Consider the following 8,500-nt stretch of genomic DNA (forward strand, 5'->3'; position numbering starts at 1 on the left):
GAATAAATAGCCCTTGTGTAAAATATAATTCTAAATAACTAAAATTATAAATTGAGGTTCTTTAGGATAACATTTGGAAAATAGACACAGGTGTAATTGAATTAATTCTGGTCTTTTAAGTGAAAACTACTATTATTATAATTGGTATACTATACTATGAAACTTGTTAGCTGTGTGGTTTTAAGCTATTACTCCAGTTATGTAATTTTTAATGTGTATACAGATAATACCTGGCATTAACTTGAGAATTTACTGTATTAGAAATATTGTTAGAAATGTGAATTCTTTAATTCTTTTGGGTTATAGGTTTAAATGTTAAAAGACTGATGTAAAAAAAATAATACAGATTAGTAACTGAGGCTGTCAGTATTTTAAGATTTTAGGATCTAACCCCATGCTTAGGTAGTTAAAGTGCAGTGATTTGACTTCAATTTAGGGCTAGAAATTGCAAAGGAAAAGTTTAGAAATCAATCTGTAACAGCTTTACTCTGTTATTGTTATTATCCTTTTCTTAAGGGGATTTGCTCTGTGAAGTTTGGATTCAGTCAAAGGGCCCCATTTGAGGACTTAGAGGGCCACATGTGGCCTTGAGGCAACAGGTTTCCCACCCCTGGAAAAGCAATGTCAGATTTAATCTGGTTAATCATGTCCACTCACCTATCTGGATAAATCTGTAAGAAGGCATTATTAAATACAACACTGCATAAACGTTGGATATGATAAAGATATTGGTTATTGTGATTATTATGTAAAATCTTGATGTTTTCTTGCACTGTTCAAGTATTTAATTTAACTCTTTAAGTAACTTGCCTTGTGAAAACTCTTGGAGGTTTCTTCCTGGGGAATCTGGCCACACCCTGCCAGAATGAAATCAAATTCCTCGAGTCTCTGCCTGGGCCCAAAGGCAGCAGTACTTAGAATCTTGGGATATTTTAAGCCAGCACATTTTAAGTTAACCTGATAACAGGTATAATTTCAAACTGTTTGTAAAATTTTATATGTATTTCCTAGTATATGCCCCTTGAAATTCCTGAAAGGATGGAATGGGGAGCCAGAATGCTTAGGTCAGCTCTTTATCTGATAAATCTCCAGGGGAAAGAAGACAGGGGATTCCAACTCTTTTTTTAATTTTTTTTTAAATTTAATTTAATTTAATTTAATTAATTTATTTATTTTTAATTTTTTAATGTTTAACAATCACTGCCATACAATTGAGATTTTATCCCCACACACCTACCCCCCACTACCCTCCTCCCTCTCCATGACCGCATACAATTCTGTATAGGTTCTGCATATACTTTCCTACTGAGTACATTTTCACTATAGTCATGCTATGTAGTCAGACTAAAATAAATGGAAGAAATCATATAACAAGTCAAAACATGATATACAAAAACATACACGTACGCAAACATGATCTGCTACATTCTGTGAATGACTTCCATATTTCTTTCTCTGAGTGTGGAAGGCATTTTGCCTTAGAAAACCACCATTGGGATTTTATTTTTTTTAAGAAGTTCTTGCGTTATTACGAAATTCCAAGTCTACCAGAAAAAACTCTCGCACACTGTGGTCGTTGCTGTGCACAAAGTTCTCCTGGTTCTGCTCCTTTCACTCAGCATCAGGTCATATAAGTCCTTCCAGGCCTCTCTGAAGTCTTCTTGTTCATCATTTCTTATGGCACAATAGTACTCCATTACATTATTCAGCCATTCCCCAATTGATGGACATCCCCTTGACTTCCAGTTTTTGGCAACTACAAAGAGTGCTGCTATAAATATTTTTGTACATGTGGGACCCTTTCCCATTTTTATGATCTCTTGGGGATACAGTCCTAGTAGCGATATTGAATTCCAACTCTTTAAGCAAGTAGAGGAAAAGGTTGTATGAAGCTAGGAATTGTCGCCATTTATCTCAAAAAAAAAAAAAAAAGGAAAACTGGCAATCGCACAAAGAAATACCTTGTAAAATCTCCTTCCTAATCTTATAAGGATTCTTGGAATCATCTAGTCATAGATTCTTATCAACTCTGTGCATGAGTTTTCTGTGTTGTGGAATTCCTACTGAGTAAATGGTAATCCTGGCACAAAATGGGGATTTAACTTTCAAGCCTGCTTCATCTAAAGATATTTAAATATATGTATGTAAATCTGATGGTTTATAGCAGTTGACTAGTGTCGTTTTTCTAGAGGTTTAAGTAAATGATCACATACTCACTATCTATGTGGGATTCCAGAATGTAATTATTTTCTTTATTTCTAATGGTATGTTTTAAGACAAAGGGAAGAGAAAGGCCTGGTAAACTTTGTTTTTGCAATAAGGATGACTTAATTGAATATATATGTATATGTGTATGTTTTGGCTTAGAAAACCTGAAAGCCCTCCTCATTACAAATACTTTTTTGAATAAAGAAAGGTGGGTACTTAGGAATTTGTAATGATTAGGAATTTATTTTGGTTTTATGGAACTTTTGGACTTAGGTTAACTTAAAGATAATTGACACCAACTTAGCTATGACAAATTCCAATTTTAAAGATTTATTTTTGCTTTAAGGTTGAAGAAGAGAGAGATAACTGTCATTTTCCAACTAACTTATTTCATGAAAGTTTAGTGATTAACTTTTTAACATTAGGATAAATTTTAAGCTGTTTTTAAGAAATAAATACTTTTAGGAAGAAATGCTTAAGTAAAAAAATCTTTAGTGTATTTGTTTAAGTAAAGCTCTTTTGTGTAATTTTTGGAAGGCCCACTTCATTTTATTTGTGAGCTCGTTTATTGAAATAATTTGATGTTGAAAATAATCATGTCCAAACCTGCTGTGATTAGCGAGACCATTGTTTGAGGGGAAAGCTTTTTGGGACCCTAAATATTCTTTCTCAGTTTCATTCTTAGGTTTGTTGTGTCTTTGGACTGGTCTTAAATTTGTGCTTTGAGAAAAAACATCAGCTGTCAGTAGCTCAATGAAAGCAAAATCTGATATCTAAGGCTAGTGAACATCTGTCCCTGGGAATAAGGTAGTGAGGTTACCTTGGGAAAGCTAAGGTTGGAACCCCTAATTCATTTTTCTGTACAAGAAATTTGTCTACCTGGTTCCATATGTTAGGTTATGTAAAACAGTGTAGGCCTTGAGGAGCCATGTTCCCTGCTTGTAACTCTTGTAGCAAATTTCTATTATCAGGGTAGACAAACAGTAGAAGTTTGTCATTGCAACATGAGATCTATTAGTTACTAGATTAATATTAAAGCATCTGAATGAGTGTGATAAGCTGTAAGTGGGAAAGCTTTTGTTGTTTTGATTTGAATTTGTCATCATTCCAAGGCCTAGGCAAGAGTTAAATTAATGTTTGAACTTGTCATGTGCATGAGATTCAATTCCTGAAGTATCTAATTCTTTCAGAAATACATGAATATAATTAGACAAATGTAAACAAGTTTGTGAAATAAAGATGTAAATCTATTAAGTTGTGAAGTTAAAGTCAGGAATGTCTTTTTGTTTTAAGGAACAGGATTTCAGTTCAGATGGCTATGTTAGTAGAAAGTAACTTATGAGCTATTTTGTGTCACCTTAATGGGAAATCTGATTTTATTTATGATTGTTATTTAATCTGGGTTTAGAACCTGTGTGCAGAACATGCAATGCATGCAAATTAACCAAGAGTCACCTTAAAGATGTTCTCATTTCTTTTTTTTTTTGTTGCTGCAAAAAAATTTTTTTAATTTTTCATTTTTAACACAGTACATATCATATAAAACAATTCGAACTTTTGGTCAATTTACAATATAGACCACAAAAGAATTTTTTTTTCTTTAACACTAACCAACTGAGACACAAATAATAACTGTGTATGCTAACTTCACAAGCCCTTGAAATAATTGTCTCCAAACTATTATTGAATTAAAGGACCCTAACTTATTGTTGTTAGTCTAACGTCCTAAGCCTAATAGCTTAATTTTAGACTTAACCTTAACCAACAATCTATAATTTAATAGATTTGGTATTAAGCTTACAAACCTTTTGACTATAGGAAATTGCCACCAAGAGTAGGGACATTGCAGGGAAACGATATCTCTCCAACTTCAAGTCAGTTCCAGGCAGGAGTAGATTGTCAACTTGCATGCAGTCAGGCTTGAACTCTGCCAGGTGTCAGTGGGGAAATTGAGTCAGGAAAATCCTACCTTAGCCCAGGCTGAACAGCTGCTCTCCCACCCTTCCCATGACATCACCTTTTTCAGTTCATACCAGCATCTCACAGGCTTACTGGCATCATGGATTGTAGGCTCAGATCGCCTTTCTTGCTATCCATATAACCAGGTTTCAAATAAGATTATAATTTCACTTTGGCTAAGGAACATCTTTTGAGGCAAGTCTTAAGTGGCTTACATGCCTTTATATATATGTATGTGTGTGTGTGTGTGTGTGTGTGTATGCTTTGGAGGCCCTAGAGCCAGGGGTCTTAACTTCCTGTGACAGTAAGCCTTGTTCTTCCTCATCCAAAAGGATGGGAAGAGACACCTGTTCACCAAGAAAGTAATCTTCTATGGTCTTATTTTTTCCCCCTTTTTTCGGCACTTTCCCAGTCAGTTACTTGACTTCTGAATCCTTTCTGAAGAGATTAGACTCAGCTGCTTGGTTCCCCTGGGCTTTGGGTGGGGGCTGGCCCATCACTGAGGGCTGGGATTTAGATCAGCTGCTCCCTACGACCAGGGGCTTTAAGCTGAGCTGCCTGAACAATGGATCCACTTTGCTTCCTGGCCTCCACAGCTGCCTACAGTCTGCTGCCATGGCCTCTGCCATCTCCTGGGGCTATTACTAGAGGAACCCCGTTCCCCTCTTGCCCAGCTGGGAAAGCCCTCCTACACTGACCTTTGGGGCTTTCTTCGTGGCTTGTGGGTTGAGGAATTTGGGACCCTGCCTGCTGGGAGATCCTGTTCCTCCCAGTGCCACGTGGCCAGGGCTGTGCTCCGCTCTGCTCAGCGTCCCATGAGATAGACCTTTCCTGTAGGCCTTCCAGATTACCTTTGGCTGAAAACCTCTTTGTCTCTGTTGTTCTGTGGCTTCTGCTGCTCTAGAATTTGTTGAGAGTCATTTTTTTACAGGTATTTTGTGGGCCATGGGGGAAGTGCTAGAGTATATGTGTCTTTCTACTCTGCTATCTTGGCTTTGCCCTGATGTTCCTATTTCTTAAAAAGGATTCTTTATTTGTAACTTTCAGATATTTTTTAAAAATATATAATTTATTTTTCAGTTCTCAACATTCACTTCCACAAGAATTTGAATTCAAAATTTTCTCCCCATCTCTCCCCACCCCCACCCCAGGACAGCATGCACCCCATCCATCCCTTCCTCCAGTCTGTTCTCCCCTCTGTTACCTACTCTTCTTCCATCCCCCTTCCTCTCTATTTTCCCATAGAGCAAAATAGATTTCTATACTCCATTGCCTGTATATCTTAATTTCCAGTTGCATGTTAAATTTTTAACATTCATTATTGAAGCTTTGAGATCCATATTCTCTCTCTTCCTCCCCACCTTCCCTCATTGAGAAAACAAGCAATTCAATATAGGTCATACATGTGTAACAATGCAAAGCACTTCCATAACAGTTATGTTGTAAAAGACTAACATTTCCCTCTGCCCTGTCCTGCCCTTCATTTATTCCATTCTCTCCCTTGACCTGTTCTCCCACAATAGTGTTTGCTTCTGATTATCCCTTCTCCCAATTTGCTATTCCTTCTATTATCTTCCTTCTTCTATCACCTTCTCCCTTGCCTTCCTGCAGGGTAAAATAGATTTCCATATCCATTTAAGTTTGTGTTATTCCCTCCTTACAGCAAATCCCATGAGAGTAGGGCTCACTTATTTCTTTTCATCTTTCTCCTCTTCCCCTGCATTGTAAAAGCTCTTTCTTCCCTCTTTTATGTGAGATGATTTGCTACATTCTACCTCTCCCTTTCTCTTACTACTAGTAGATTCCATTCAACAGTAAATTTTATTTTTTTTAGGTATTCTCCCTTCATATTCAGCTCACCCTGTGCCCTCTATGTACACACACACCTATGTATATATGTATATATATATATATATACACATACATACCTACACACACACACACACACACACACACATACACATATATATATATAATATACATGCATACATACCCATACATACCTACATAATTATATATATTCCCTCTAACTACCTGAATACCGAAAAAGGTCTCATGAGTTACAAATAACATCTTTCCATGGAGGAATGTAAACAGTTCAACTTTAATGAGTTCCTTCAGGCTTCTCTTTCCTGTTTACATTTTCATGTTTCTCTTGATTCTTGTATTGAAAGTCAAATTTTTTATTCAGCTCTGGCTTTTTCAACAAGAATGCTTGGAAGTCCTCTGTATCATTGAAATTCCATTTGTCCCCTGAAGTATTATACTTGGTTTGCTGAGCAGGTGATTCTTGGTTTTAATCCTACCTCTTTTGACCTCTGGAATATCATATTCCAAGTCCTTCAGGCCCTTAGTGTAGAAGCTGCTAAATCTTGTGTTATCCTGATTCTATTTCCACAATACTTGAATTGTTTCTTTCTGGTTGCTTGTAGTATTTTCTCCTTGACCTGGGAACTCTGGAATCTGGCTACAATAGTCCTAGGAGTTTTCCTTTTGGGATCTCTTTCAGGAAGGTGGTTGGTGAATTCTTTCCATTTCTATTTTACCCTATGGTTCTAGAATATCAGGGCAGTTTTCCTTCATAATTTCTTGGAAGATGATGTTTAGGCTCTTTTTCTGATCATAGTTTTTGGGTAGACCAGTAATTTTTAAATTATCTCTCCTGGATGAATTTTCCAAGTCAATTGTTTTTCCAATGAGATATTTCACATTGTCTTCTATTTTTTCATTCTTTTGATCTTGTTTTACAATTTCATGGTTTCTCATAAAATCATTAGCTTCCATCTGTTCCATTCTAATTTTTAAAGCACTGTTTTCTTCAGTGAGCTTTTGAACCTCCTTTTCCATTTGGCCAATTTTGCTTTTTAAAGCATTCTTCTCATTGGCTCTTTGGACCTCTTTTGCCATTTGAGTTAATCTATTGTTAAAGGCGTCATTTTCTTCAGCATTTCTTTGGGTCTCCTTTAGCAAGCTGTTGACTCCCTTTTCATGATTTTCTTGCATTGCTCTCATTTCTCTTCCCATTTATTTCTCTGCCTCTCTTACTTGATTTTTAAAATCCTTTTTGAGTTCTTCCATGGCTTGAGACTATTGAATATTTTTTGGAGGTTTTGGATGTAGAAGTCTTGACTTTGATATCTTCCTCTCATGGTATAATTTGTTCTTCCCCATCTGAAATGATGGAAGAAAATACCTTTTCACCAAGAAAGTAACCTTCTGTAGTCTTATTTTTTGCCCTCCTCGTTTTTTTTGGCATTTTCCCAGTCAGTTACTTGACTTTTGAGTCCTTTGTCAAGTGGAAGGTATACTACCCTAGGCTTCAGAAGTTTTGTGCAGCTGGTCTCTGAGATATCTCTAGGGATCTGTAAGTTTTCTGTTCCTCCCAGGTTGCACAATCAAGGGAGAGGAGTTTACTCCTCTCCAGGCCTGCACTCTTTTCTGCCCTGGAACTGCGAGCAGGTTTCCCTCTCCACAGCCAGCAGTAGCTCCATCACGCCAGTGCTAGTGCTCCTCCTCACTCCAGGGCTGCCACTCAAAGGCTGAAATCCAGATCAGCCCCCCGATTCCCTCAAGGTCTTTAAGCTGAGGGCTCCAAAAGTGAATGCTGCTGCCACCCTGGGGCCAAAGCTGGGGCCAGACCATTCTCCCCTTTCACCCAAGTGCAAGTGCTTTCTTACTCACCTTTGAAGCCGTCTTTGGTGTTTGTTGCTTGAGAAACCTGTGAATTGCAGTTGCTACCCGTGATTCCATGCCCCGAAGCCTGCTCTGGTCCTGTCCCTGCCAGATGGCCCAGGCTGGGCTGTGCTCTGCCCCAAGCCTGGTGTGATAGACCTTTCCTGTCAGCCTTCCATGCTTTCTTGGGCTGGAAATCTATTTCACTTTGTCATTTTGTGGCTTCTGCTCCTCTAGAATTTTTTTAGAGTCATTTTTATAGGTATTTTATGAATTATGGGGGAGGAGAGCTGGAGCAGGTCTGTCCTTCTACTCCACCATCTTGGATTAGTCCTCTTAAAAGGGATTCTGAGATCTGTAGTCTGTGTTTATGTCCATTTGAACAAGATTAGTAACTGAACATGTTAGTGCATTTGGTGAGGAAACTGAAGTCAACAGAGATTAAGAAACTCATTGTTCCTACTGTTCCACTGACAGATCAGAGCTCCTACAGCTCTCAAGGTTATTTGTTTTTAGAGTGTTGCTGTTATTGTACACATTGTTGTTCTGGTTCTATTAGTGAGAGTTTTTACTCAGTTTGATAAAATTTGCAAATTTCTTCATGTTATAATATTAATGTTATGGTGTAAATTGGTTTTTTGTTTCTGCTTAAAATATATGG

The 8,500-nt window shown here is 37.4% G+C and overlaps 1 long non-coding RNA gene across 1 annotated transcript; it reads right to left on the reverse strand.

The window, feature by feature from the left end:
- Positions 1–6,252: 6,252 nt before the first annotated feature.
- LOC140508577 (uncharacterized) lies at positions 6,253–8,164 on the reverse strand. The gene is made up of 2 exons (XR_011968466.1): positions 7,849–8,164; positions 6,253–7,338 (listed from the first exon to the last, which is right to left on the reverse strand). It is a non-coding gene; the product is annotated as an uncharacterized lncRNA (long non-coding RNA).
- Between the last annotated feature and the right edge of the window lie 336 nt (positions 8,165–8,500).

This window comes from Notamacropus eugenii, chromosome 5, assembly GCF_028372415.1.
Source record: "Notamacropus eugenii isolate mMacEug1 chromosome 5, mMacEug1.pri_v2, whole genome shotgun sequence".
NCBI classification, from domain to species: domain Eukaryota; kingdom Metazoa; phylum Chordata; class Mammalia; order Diprotodontia; family Macropodidae; genus Notamacropus; species Notamacropus eugenii.